Source organism: Lacerta agilis, chromosome 2, assembly GCF_009819535.1.
Source record: "Lacerta agilis isolate rLacAgi1 chromosome 2, rLacAgi1.pri, whole genome shotgun sequence".
In the NCBI taxonomy this organism is placed as follows: domain Eukaryota; kingdom Metazoa; phylum Chordata; class Lepidosauria; order Squamata; family Lacertidae; genus Lacerta; species Lacerta agilis.
Window position 1 is genome coordinate 64,262,146 of NC_046313.1, and position 14,140 is coordinate 64,276,285.

Consider the following 14,140-nt stretch of genomic DNA (forward strand, 5'->3'; position numbering starts at 1 on the left):
TCCCTGTCTTTTGCCTGACTAGTCCCACTGCTACATCCCCCAGACACATTTTTTGTGGCCTCTGATGCCTCCGTAAGTGCCACCTGCCATCTGAGAAATCTAAGGAGAAACAGAACCAGATTTGGCTCCATTTTGCACTTTTATCCATGTTCAGGAGAGGAAATCAGTAAAGCCAAAAGGACTGGTAATTATTATTGGGAGTGGGGGTGCTTAAGCCTGCAAATAGTACACAACTAATGACATATTGATGACAAGGCTGTATATTGTCTCCCTGCTTATTTAACTTATATGCAGAATTCATCATGCGAAAGGCTGGGCTGGATGAATCCCAAACCGGAATTAAGATTGCCGGAAAAAATATCAACAACCTCAGATACGCTGATGATACAACCTTGATGGCAGAAAGTGAGGAGGAATTAAAGAACCTTTTAATGAGGGTTAAAGAGGAGAGTGCAAAATATGGTCTGAAGCTCAACATCAAAAAAACTAAGATCATGGCCACTGGTCCCATCACCTCCTGGCAAATAGAAGGGGAAGAAATGGAGGCAGTGAGAGATTTCACTTTCTTGGGTTCCATGATCACTGCAGATGGTGACAGCAGTCACGAAATTAGAAGACGCCTGCTTCTTGGGAGAAAAGCAATGACAAACCTAGACAGCATCTTAAAAAGCAAAGACATTACCTTGCCGACAAAGGTCCGTATAATTAAAGCTATGGTTTTCCCAGTAGTAATGTACGGAAGTGAGAGTGGACCATAAAGAAGGCTGATCGCTGAAGAATTGATGCTTTTGAATTATGGTGCTGGAGGAGACTCTTGAGAGTCCCATGGACTGCAAGAAGATCAAACCTATCCATTCTCAAAGAAATCAGCCCTGAGTGCTCACTAGAAGGACAGATCCTGAAGTTGAGGCTCCAGTACTTTGGCCACCTCATGAGAAGAGAAGACTCCCTAGAAAAGACCCTGATGTTGGGAAAGATGGAGGGCACAAGGAGAAGGGGACGACAGAGGATGAGATGGTTGGACAGTGTTCTCGAAGATACTAACATGAGTTTGGCCAAACTGCAGGAGGCAGTGAAAGATAGGCGTGCCTGGCGTGCTCTGGTCCATGGGGTCACGAAGAGTCGGACACGACTGAACGACTGAACAACAATGACATATTGGGGATGTTTCCTTTGCATCGGGGTGGAGGAGAGCATGAACAGAATTGAATACATGGGAGGTGGAGGTTAAAGCCAAGTTTTCACAGGTTTAAAGTGTGCAAATGGATCTCTTAGGCCAGGCATCCCCAACCTGCGGCCCTCCAGATATTTTGGCCTACAACTCCCATGATCCCTAGCTAACAGGACCAGTAGTCAGGGATGATGGGAATTGTAGTCCAAAACATCTGGAGAACCGAAGGTTGGGGGTGCCTGTCCTAGGCACATAGGCAGCCAAGAAGGATTTAACCCCCACCCCAATTAACCACCTGATGTGAGAGTGAAATCAATAACATCAACACTAATTGTGGCAGAAATTATGAAAAACTATAGCAGAACAGTCAGCATGATGAATAATGAAGTTATCTGGTGGAAATGAACTACAGCAGAACAGAAACAACAGCTAGTTTTTATCAAAAACAGATCACAACAGAGATTGCTTCCTCCTAACATCCCTGATACCATCACATCAGAATTCCTTCTTTCCTGTTTCTTTGCTTTACATTTTTCCTGACTTTTAAGAGTGTCGCCTCTCTTCTTTCAATGTATTTTCAGAACAATAGGAAGGGGCAAGATTGTATTTGATTAAAAAAAATAGAAGGGGACCTTTATTCTGGCTGCATGGCTTTGGGAAAATATGTTTCTCCCCAACTCCCAGCTGTCTGAGAGGCAGGCTTCCACCGTGTGTGTGTGTGTGTGTGTGTGTGTGTGTGTGTGCAGTACACAACACTCAAAAAGGAATTCCTTTAACTTGATTTCCAGAACAGCAGCTGTACCGGTGTGTTGTACTAAAGAAATACAAATAAAACTCTGTGTATGTTTGTTTGTAATTCAATCAAAACATCCAATGAGGCTTACTTCTGAGTAGACTCAAAATTCTAATATGGTGTAGATATGGAGAAAACTGAAGCAGGATAAACCTTTATTTCAGGTTAGTTAATTCAGGACCATTTTGTTTTTGGAACTGCCCACTCTCAGTTCTGGCTGTTGGTATGGGGCCCCTGAGAAATTTTCCCCGTGGGAAATGTTGTGCTCGGCAGGATAAAAAAAGGTTGCCCACCCCTCCTGGAGTTAGTCAGTCAGCAGAAGCTATTCCATAAGCAAAGGGTAAAGCAGACTTCTGTTCTCTTAAGTGGAATATTTCCCTCAATTCTCAGAAGATGGACCTGGGAATGGGGTTTTAATTTTGTGCATCAGTACGTTTCCATTTAGCCACTTGATGTTAGTCCCCTTTTAGTCGTCACAAAACGACTCTGTCTCTGCATTTTAAGTAAGTCCTGGGTTGTGGCCAATGCTCAAGGTTGTTGAGGGAAGTTGGATCCTTTTCCAGGAAGCAAGTAACTAAGCCTCTTTTGCCATGACTGAGCTTTGTCCCAGATAGTAGTCCATTGACATGGCACCAGAGAAAACTCAGTCAGAGCATTTAAGGCCCAAGCTTCACTCCTTTCACCTGCAAAGCCCCGCTTGGGTCATTCTAGATAGAGCAACTCAACCTAAACTGGTGCGAAGCCAATGGTTAGGGACACTGGGAACTGGTAGACTAAAGCAACTGTAAAACACCGAGCTGAGGAAGGCTGTTCGAAAAGATGTGACAGTCCCTTGGGAGTGTGGGAATGTTGAGGAATGTGGATGAGTATATATTATTTATATATCTCAATCCCAGCTTGTGTGAGCAAGCTCCAAACTTAGCAGAGTTTACATTCCCTTTTAAAACACAGCAAAAAACGTTTGCATAGGCTTGCTTAAGCCAGCTATATTCCTGGTATATTCCCCTTGTTCCCTCTTAAAAGTAAAGATACAAGACAGCACTGATTATTAGATTTAAAAGTGTTTACTCACGGACATCCAAGAGTCACAGTACAGGCTACAAGGAGGCAGACAAACTTAGATAAATGTATTTACATGTGGTGAAGCTGATTCCATGAGGAAAGAAGCTTCACTTCTGCTTCTCTCAGCTGCAGGCTGAGAGAGCATCCTGCTTCTTCAAGAGATGAGGCAAAATGGAGAGTCTTCTTTGGGATCTTCCTCCCAGGTAAGACCACACCTACTTCTGGTTCCTGTAACTCAGTCCAGGTGAACAGGATGTTAAGCCTGGAGGACTGAGTTACCTTCATGTCCTCTCTAGGAGTGTTGTGTTTGGCTGCTCTGTGTTTACATCCCACAAACCCCTTCTCAGACGAACACAACATACAAAAATATACTTTATTCAACCACCCAGAGTCCCAGCTTGACACGTAGATTCTGGAAACTCTCTCTTGGGAGGGGCTTCGTCAGGATGTCCGCAGCCATCTCATTGGTGCAGCAGTACGACAGTTCCACAAGTCCATCCTGGACTGCCTGACGTATATAATGGTACCTCACACCTATATGTTTTGTCCTGGCAAGGAACTTTTCACTCTGAGTCAGTTTTATGCAACTCTGATTGTCCTCCAGCAAACTGACAGCTTGCTTTCTCACCAAACCAAAGTCCTTGATGAGTTCATCGAGCCAGGCAATCTCTCGGCACGCTTCCGATGCAGAAATATATTCAGCTTCTGTGGAAGATAATGCTACACAGTTCTGTTTATAACTGCCCCACACAACAGGTCCATCCCCAAACATAAAAACATGACCACTTGTTGATTTATAGTCAGCATTATCCCCAGCCCAATCTGCATCAGTGTACCCCACCAACTTAGGGTCACTGACAGCTGGCAACCTTAATTTACAGTTCACTGTACCCTTCAGATAACGCACCACCCTCTTCACACCAGCCCAATCATGCTCAGTGGGAGAACTCACTTTCCTGCTAAGAATCCCCACTGCATTGGCTATGTCAGGTCTACATGTGGTAACTAAATACAAAAGTTTACCAATTACCGACCTATATTCACTGTTATCTGGCAACAGCTTCGAATCCTGCTGATTCTTCAGGAAGTCTGTGGCCATGGGCGTTGCAACTGTGTTTGCATCTTGCAACTGCATGCATTCAATCAGTTCATTTATTTTCTGTCGCTGGCTGAGAAGAAACGATCCGTCTTCTTCTCTTTCCACTTGGATTCCTAGGTAGTACTTGACATCTCCTAGTTCTTTGACTCCCACCTCTTTGCTGAGGTGTTTCACAATTTGCACATAGTCTCTGTTATTAGATGTTGCGATAATCAAGTCATCAACGAAAGCCAATATATAAGAAAATTGTCCATTATTTGACTTACTGTACAAGCACTTGTCAGCGTTTCCTTGCTTGTATCCAAGTTGCACCAGCATACTGTGCAATTTCTGATTCCAAGCTCTAGCAGCCTGCCTTAATCCATAAAGTCCTTTTTCTAATTTGCAGACTAGATGAGCCTCATTCGGTTTTATAAAACCCTTAGGCTGTTTCATATAAATCTGTTCTGTAATCTCCCCATGCAAAAACGCAGTCGAAACATCGATGTGACGTACGTCCATTTGCTTAGAGGCTGCTATGCTCAAAAGCATTCTCACGCTACTGTATCTTACAGTTGGTGCAAACGTTTCATCATAATCTTCACCATATTTCTGTGAAAAGCCTTGTGCTACTAGTCTTGCTTTGTAGCGTTGCACTTCCCCTTCTGACCCCTTCTTAACCTTGAAAACCCACTTGCAGCCAATGGCTTTCTTACCCGGAGGTAGTTCTGTGAGGGTCCAAGTCTTATTTTGATGCAGTGCATCCATCTCCTCCTGCGCGGCCTTCTTCCAGAGACTGGCTTCTGCAGTTGGCATCTGCTGAATCTCTTCCCATGTGGAAGGTTCCTGTGGTGACACCGACCCTGCAAGGTAGGACAACCTTACCGGTGGAACACCTCTGTTGGTTCTGGATGAGCGTCTGACCTCTGGTTCTGGTTCCTGAACCGCATCAGCTTCTTCATCATCCTCCAACGCTGGCATGTCCCCTTCTGGATCCTCTTCGTCTCTGGAGCCGCCAGGATTCTGGTCCTCTGCGTCTTCTGGTGCATCACCTGTAGGGGGCGCTATGACACTAGAAGGCAGATTAGTACTTTGTGGGGTTACAGAAGGAAAGTGTATAAGTTCTTGAGTCCATTCTGACTCTTTGGAACAGTCAATGACAGTCTTCCTTGTGTCAACCTTTGCAGACTGGCTTTCTGAAAGATCAACCTCATAAACATTATTGATTAGCTTTCCTTGGATATACACTTCACCATGCTTGGTTACATTGCATTGTCCATTTTCAAATGTGACCTTGAATCCTTTCTTTTCAAATGTGGATACACTAAGTAAGTTGCAGTTCAATTCTGGTACAAACAGAACATTAGACACTTTGGTTCTAAATGGTTCATTGTCTACATTGAATTCCAAATGCACAGAACCTGCACCTTTTGACTTCAAAATGCGGCCATCTGGTATCTGAATTTCAGATTCTTCATTATTTAGTTCATCAAAGTAGTTTTCATTAAAACAAAAATGGGAGCTCGCTCCAGAATCTAAATACCACTTATTATGCACATTTTCATAATTCTGGACAGCTAAGCTCCTTTCTTGCAGCAGCATGTTGCACTCATGCTTCCCCTTTTGTCCCCTTCTGGCTTAAAGGGGCGGGGTTTGTTCACTTTAGGAGATTTACAGTCCTTTGCTATGTGACCTCTCCTCTGGCAGTTAAAACAAGTTATTTCTTTGGCCTTTTTAAATTGCTTTGAAGCATAATTACAGTCACTTCTCCTAGAGTTGCGTTCTTGAGAATCCAAGCTTTCTCTGCATTCCTCTCTTAAGTGGCTGATTAATTCATTAAAAGTCAGATCTTTTGTGTGATCCATTAGGCTTCTAAATGAAGAAAATGCTGGTCCTAGCGATGCTAGCAAGAAAGTCACCTTAGTCACTTCATTAAGAGCTTCAGGAGTGAGAGCAATTCTTTGCACAATCTCTGAAAAACTCTTAACATGCTCTGTGAACTGCTCTCTGGAGTTCATCTTTAACTTGAGCAATTTATCTAGCAAATGCCTGTAGGAGTTCTGTGTAGATGCTCCATAAATCCGCTCAATGTCTTTTAAAATCTGGGATGCATCATCCTCAATGTTTATTAAGGATAGATGCTCATCGCGAAGTGCACTTAAAATTATGTGCTTGGCTTCGCTATTCTTCCTTTCCCAGGCTTCAATTTTGGCTAAATCTTCTTCTTTATCTCCTGTAGGCTTTTCATCTTTTATAGCCTGCAGAACGTTCCTTGCACTCAGATATACCATTAAGCGTTGCTTCCAGTGCACAAAATTATGGTCGTTCAGCAGCATATAGTTTGGCCTTGCTTCACTAACAAAAGCTACACTAGCCATCTTAAAATTCAAAAAGTTCAAAAAAAATCCAAAAATCCAAAAATTTGTCAAAAATTCCAAAAACAAAAACTCAAAAATTCTCAAAAATACAAAAACCTCAAATAAATCTTCACTGCCTCTGAGTACTGTAAACTCTGAGGGAGGGGAGGGGGGTTAATCCCTTTTCAGCACAAAGAACAAAGACAAAGAAACATGTGCTCACCAGGAAGTACTTTAAAAAAAATCTAACTCAACTCAAAAACACAATCCAATGCAATCCTTCAAAAATACACAAAAATATGCAATACTGGGGCCAATAACCCTTTGTGGGAATGTTGAGGAATGTGGATGAGTATATATTATTTATATATCTCAATCCCAGCTTGTGTGAGCAAGCTCCAAACTTAGCAGAGTTTACATTCCCTTTTAAAACACAGCAAAAAACGTTTGCATAGGCTTGCTTAAGCCAGCTATATTCCTGGTATATTCCCCTTGTTCCCTCTTAAAAGTAAAGATACAAGACAGCACTGATTATTAGATTTAAAAGTGTTTACTCACGGACATCCAAGAGTCACAGTACAGGCTACAAGGAGGCAGACAAACTTAGATAAATGTATTTACATGTGGTGAAGCTGATTCCATGAGGAAAGAAGCTTCACTTCTGCTTCTCTCAGCTGCAGGCTGAGAGAGCATCCTGCTTCTTCAAGAGATGAGGCAAAATGGAGAGTCTTCTTTGGGATCTTCCTCCCAGGTAAGACCACACCTACTTCTGGTTCCTGTAACTCAGTCCAGGTGAACAGGATGTTAAGCCTGGAGGACTGAGTTACCTTCATGTCCTCTCTAGGAGTGTTGTGTTTGGCTGCTCTGTGTTTACATCCCACAGGGAGTAGATAGATAGTCAGCATAGTAAGGAATGAGTAGCAATAATGTACGGAAGTGAGAGCTGGACCATAAAGAAGGCTGATCGCCAAAGAATTGATGCTTTTGAATTATGGTGCTGGAGGAGACTCTTGAGAGTCCCATGGACTGCAAGAAGATCAAACCTATCCATTCTTAAAGAAATCAGCCCTGAGTGCTCACCAGGACAGATCCTGAAGTTGAGGCTCCAGTACTTTGGCCACCTCATGAGAAGAGAAGACTCCCTAGAAAAGACCCTGATGTTGGGAAAGATGGAGGGCACAAGGAGAAGGGGACGACAGAGGATGAGATGGTTGGACAGTGTTCTCGAAGCTACTAACATGAGTTTGGCCAAACTGCAAGAGGCAGTGAAGGATAGGCGTGCCTGGCGTGCTCTGGTCCATGGGGTCACGAAGAGTTGGACACAACTGAACGACTCGTCTCTTGTGTTGTTGGAAAAGAGTGTTTGTGATGACCAGCTTGTTCTCCTGACAGAACTCTATTAGCCTTTGCCCTGCTTCATTTTGAACTCCAAGGCCAAACTTGCCAGTTGTTCCTTTTATCTCTTGACTCCCTACTTTAGCATTCCAATCCCCTATAATGATAAGAACATCCTTCTTTGGTGTCATTTCTATAAGGTGTTGTAAGTCTTCATAGAATTGGTCAATTTCAGTTTCTTCAGCACTGGAAGTTGGTGCATAAACTTGGATTACTGTGATGCTAAAAGGACTGCCTTGGATTCGTATCGAGATCAATCTATCATTTTTGAAATTGCATCCCAGTACAGCTTTCGCCACTCTTTTGTTGACTATGAGGGCCACTCCATTTCTTTTAGGGGATTCCTGCCCACAGTAGTAGATATGATAGTCATCCAAACTGAATTCGCCCATTCCCGTCCATTTTAGTTCACTGATGCCTAGGATGTCGATGTTTATTCTTGCCATCTCATTTTTGACCACATCCAGCTTTCCAAGGTTCATGGTTCTTACATTCCAGGTTCCTATGCAATACTTTTCTTTACAGCATTGGACTTTCCTTTCGCTTCCAGGCATATCCACAACCGAGCGTCCTTTCGGCTTTGGCCCAGCCGCTTCATCAGCTCTGAATCTACTTGTACTTGTCCTCCGCTCTTCCCCAGTAGCATGTTGGACGCCTTCCGACCTGAGGGGCTCATCTTCCAGCGTCATAACTTTTATATGCCTGTTGTCTTTGTCCATGGAGATTTCTTGGCAGGGATACTGGAGTGGGTTGCCAGTTCCTCCTCCAGGTGGATCACGTTTGGTCCAAACTCTCCACTATGACCTGTCCATCTTGACCTGTCCATAGCTTCCCTGAGTAATTCAAGCCCCTTCGCCACGACAAGGCAGTGATCCATGAAGGGGACACCGGGCAATAGATATTGGTTATAATATAGATATGGAAGCATGGGAACGATTGTGGAATATGGATGTAAAATTTACAACATGCTATGGTTTAAGATAAAATTATATGAAAATGTTATATCGGTGGTACCTAACACCGAGTAAATTGGCAAAAAATGTATAAATCAAAATCAAATAAGGTTCTTTTTATCTTATGTGGTGGTCTTGTAGTGAGGTTAAAGCTAACTGGTAAATGATCTATAATGAATTGAAAAAGATGTTTAAAATAACGTTTGTAAAAAATAAAAATAAACCCAGAAGCTTTCCTTTTGGGAATTATAGGGACAGAACTACCCAAACTGTATAGAAATGTATTCATGCATGTGACTACAGCGGCAAGAATGTTACTTGCTCAAAAATGGAAAGAAGAAGAAGTCCCAGCAAAAAAGAATGGATACAAAAACTTATGGAGTATGCAGAAATGGCAAAACTTACCGGAAAAATAAGAAATCAAGATAACAAACTTTTTAAAAAATAAAAGAATGGAAATTGTTTATTGAATATTTACAAACAAACTGTAGACAGGTAAGAACATTGGCAGGATTATTGTCATAACCTGCAGTTTTATAAGAGTATATATTAAAAGTAGAGGAATAATGAGGAAATTAAGTTAATTTGGAATATGCAGAAAATTTAAAAAAAAATTAAGGAACCGCAGAAAGAGGAGGAAGTCAAGTTTTGAAATGTTAAAATGATTGTAAAAGTACTGAAATGTATAAAAAGGGATATCATAAAAAAAGAAAAGAAAAGTGCACTTTCAGGGATGAAGTCAAACTGTTGGGAAGCTACAGCCCCTGCTGAGCTTGTAGAGACCAATATAGGAGAGAGATGTTTTGTTACAGCTGGAGCAGGTGAAAGTGTCTGGTTGTGCTGATGCAGGTGAACGTTTGGATGCCTCAGAATGATGGATATACAGTAGTTGTCCCTTTTACCCTTCCTAATTTTAAGTACAGTGTGGTGTCAGATGTGTTAACTAAACTGCCCTTAGTGATCTTGAGTAGGCCTCTCTCACCTATCCAGTGCCAAATAGACAAGCAATGCCATTAGAAATGAGGGAATTCTCTCCCTAGCGAAGGAAGCTGATATAAATGAAAGCCATGTCTTTGTGCACTTTCCTGGGAGTAAGCCCCATGGAGTTTGGTGAGGTTTAATTCCAAGAAAACAGGATTGTGCTGTCATGGTGGAAGTCTCACACAAACTCAAAAGTCCAGGTCTGCAGCAGCACTTGTCAGCTTCTCCAGTTCTCTAAAGAACAGCAGCGTATGTTGGACTGCAGATCCTCTTTTTAAAGAACAATAAAGCACTGTAGACGGGGGATAAATGCTTTTACATCTGTTGAGATAAATCTATCCCAAGACAAGAGGAGCATCTGGCAGAGGATTAAAAATACCTTCACAAACTTGTGCTCTAGCATTAAGGCTAATTGTGCAGTGTTGGCATCCGGAGCTGGTGCATCATTGCAAAGTGGCTCATGTTTTGTAATTCGCTGGCATGAGCCCCCACCAACTCTGTTACAGACATAGTTCATTACCCCAAAGCCTAACTTCTCAGAAGGTGGAAGGGGAGCAAAACGTTACTGGAAATGACACACAGCACAGAAAATTAAATTAAACCACCTGCCTTTCATAAGGTATGCCAATGGGAAGGGAAGGGAGGATACTGCACTCTGCTCAGGCAAGGCTTCCCCCCATCTGAAACAGTCTTTGCCTCGCTGATGCCACACCTCCCTGTCTTCGTTCTGTGCTAATGGCCTACCTCTCAGGCATTTTCCTGAGCACTGGTTCAGCCTGCATTTTAGCACTTTGCTAAATCCAGCATCTGGCAGCCTATCTCAATCTTCCAAGCACTGATTAAATTCTAACATTTACTACATCCAGGAATTATGGGTGTCTTGCTCTTTAGTGCTCAATTGGAGCAAACACCACTGTGGGTTCCCTGCCCTTTGGGTTTGCTCCAGTTGACCATGAAAGATTGGGTTTTCAGAGGGAATGAAAGAATGGAGGAAAGGTAACTGTAGATAAACTCTAAGTCCATCGGGAGTGGATCTTACTGCCATGGTGCTGCACCCGCCCACAAATATTAATTTAATTTGTGAATAACATCTGCATGGCTCCTTCTCAATAATTTTTTAGCTGGTGTAAAATTTAGATTTCTGTTCTCCGAAATGGGCAAGGGGGGCAGGCAGGATTGGGGTGGGTGGGTAAGGGAGCCTATGGGCCTATCTCAGAATTAGCTGGTATTTATTTTGTTCTTCTGTGCAGCAATACTTTCTCCTTGGCTGAAAAAAAAACAAAGACAAAGAATCCAAAACTATAAATCTTCCATCTTATTTTTGTTTTCTTGCAGGCTCTCTTATTTCCTTCTGAATGTCTATTTCCTCCATGGGAATCCCTTCAAAGTGGCTTCCGGTACGCAGTCCCTGAACCAAAGTGGGAATTGAGAAAAACATTCTTCGCTCTCTCTCCCACAGTCAGGCCAAACGGGTACAAGTGCACCACTCTAAAGATCATCTAAGGAATGTGATACTATGGGAACTCAGTAAGAAAGCTGAGCCGGACAGGCATAATTTGTAAAAGTGTTGGCCCGCAGCCTCAAAAAGATTAGCATTTAGCACCACACTTAGCTAGAGATTAGAGGCACGAATGAGCTTTCAATTGTGTGCAAAGGCATCATAAATTTCAAGAAGCTGGCTGGGTGCTGCTTGCTTGTTTACCTAGTTAGGCACTTTTTCTTGGTCTCTATTCCAGGGAAATAGGTTGCCAAAACCAAAAGGAAGCAAGTGAGAGGAGAATGAGCAGTGTCTATGTGTGTGGGTGGCTCATTGCTTGGGACTCACTTTGCCCACATACATTGTCTAAGCCAGGCGTCAGCAAACTTTTTTTGCAGGGGCCAGTCCACTGTCCCTCAGACCTTGCAGGGGGCCAGACTATATATTGAAAACACCCCCAACTCTCCCCTCCCTCCTCCACAGCACCGGATAAGTCCCGGTGGCTGCTTACCTGTGCCTTGCGAGCGGCAGGGGCTGGAAGCAGCGGCAGTGGAGGGACGATGAGTGGCGCGAAAGGGCTGGCTCCAGAGAGGGGCTGCTTAAAATGGCAATCAGCCAACTGCGGCTCAACAAAGCCCAGCCCCCTTCCTCCTCTAGGCAGGGCAGAGAGAAGCCAGGAGGAGGGAGGGAGGACGCATTGTCGCGGTGTGGGGGGGGGGATGGCACAGCCTGAACAATCAGAATCCCCACGCCAATCCACGTGGCAATTCCCAGACCGTCCACGGGCCGCATCCAGAAGGCAATTGGGCCAGATCCAGCCCCCAGGCCGTAGTTTGCCAACCCCTGGTCCAAGCCAATGCCACCACTGTAACAGCCTGCCCCTCCGCCTGGACCATTCAGCTTCTCCAGAAACATTTTGTTGATGAGTATGATCCTACGATACAGGATTCCTACAGAAAGCTAGTCATGATTGATGGAGAGACATCTTGGTCACAACAGACCATGAAGGGTACAGACCGGTACATGCAGACAGGAGAAGTCTTCCTTTGGGTCTTTGCTATTAACAGCACCAAGTCCTTTGAATACATTCATCAGTAGAGGGAGCAAATCAAGAGGTGCTGGGGCGGGGAAATTAAGTGTGACCTTCCAGCTCCAACTGTGGAAAGCTGGCAAGCCTAGGAGCTGGCTTGGATTCCCTGCACAGAGATGTCAGCCAAAACTAGACAGGGAGTTTAATATGGCTTCTACACTTTAGTGGGAGTGATCTGGCAGCACAAACTATGCAAACTGAATCCCCCAGATGAAAGAGGCCCAGGCTGCATGAACTGTAGATGCTTCATATCATGAGGAAGCTGAACTGACTTGGAGGGATTTCCACTTTGTGTAGTGCAGAGACAGAGGCGATGTGAAAGAAGAATCAATGGGATTCAAGGGGACAGACAAGATGGTGTCTGCAGGCCCCAAGAGCTCTGCTGAACCTTTCTCAAAACCTTGCCAAGGCCTAAAATGAACTTTTTTTATTTTTAAAAACAACACCCTCCTCTTCTTGCCTCCTCCCCCTCATGGCAACATATACAAAGCCATAGATTGAAGTAATTTTTTGTATGGTGGTCTTGAGACTGGTTTCTGCATCACTCTCCCTGCTCCAGAGGATGGGTTGGCGCCGCCTGTTCTTCTGGAGCAGGCACTGGCAGAGGGGAGGGGAGGCCCATGCAGAGAAGCCAGGCAAGTGGTTCCTTCAGCCTCTTTGAGCTCCCCTCCTTGGCAGGGGCCAAAGCCTAGTTGGACCTGGGGCTTTGCCCTGGCCTGCTGCTTTTCTTTCATGAATCTTTTAATACAAAAGGGAGCAAATATATAATACCTGGGTTGTGTGGCTCCATGAACGTAACTCAGAAAAAAGGTTAGCTGTTGCCTGTGGAAGATCATTCCTCTTTGGAAGGTGCTGCCAAGAAAGTCCATCCACCGACAGTCTGCCATTCTATAGTGATAGGGAAAGCCTAGCTAGGAGCATGCAGCCGGTGTGTGTGGCCTCTTCATCTGGTGTTTCTTTGCCCAGCAAGAGATACAGCAGAAGGGATGGCAGATGTCTAGCTTAGTAAGAAAAAGAGTTAGCTACCTTTTCACCTCAAGACCTCTTTTCTTTGTTTCTTTGCCTTCTAGTTTTCATTGAATTAGCAGTACAATGTTCACGGATTTGCAGGGACTAATTAGCAATTAACTCTGCATTCTAGAATTTCAGCCTCAATGAGCAAACACAAGGTTCCTATAAAGTGAAATCACAATTCTTGTTTCCAAAAAGAGTTGTGTAATTCCACACACCCCAGTGCACACAGTTAATGCAGTTGCATAAGTGCATTGTTTTGGCTTGATTGCAAGTTCTTAAGAAAAACCCAGTTCCAAAGTGACAGTCATATTCAAATTCCCAGCTGACCGATCTATTTGAGCTCATATCCCACCCTGTTGTGAAGACTCTGAGTTAGTGGCAAATGTGTGAATAAAAAAGTAAACATTAAGCAAGATTAAATAGACCCAACAACACAGCTTCCAGTTGAAGCCAGATCACATTGATCCGCTGAAAAAAAAGCAAATAAATCCTACACGTCTTCTCAGATGTGCTCACAGTAATGTTCTCTTGAAGCACCAGAAGAAGGCAATTTCTACTATAATTAATTAATTAATTAATATACTGCTTACACAATAACAAATCCACTGGGGCATTAAAACATCCTTCCTCAAAATACACTAAAACAACCAATTACAAAGCGTAACAATTAAAACAGTTTAAGAACGGATGAAACAATAAAATCACAAGTTCAGTTTAGGGGGGTGCTGCAGAGCTGAAGCGGCTACAGAGAAGAGCGACTGTCTTTCAG

General features: G+C 43.5%; 1 pseudogene; it reads left to right on the forward strand.

The window, feature by feature from the left end:
- The first annotated feature begins 10,742 nt into the window (after nucleotides 1-10,742).
- On the forward strand, nucleotides 10,743-12,614 carry LOC117042305 (annotated as a pseudogene).
- The last annotated feature ends 1,526 nt before the right edge of the window (nucleotides 12,615-14,140 follow it).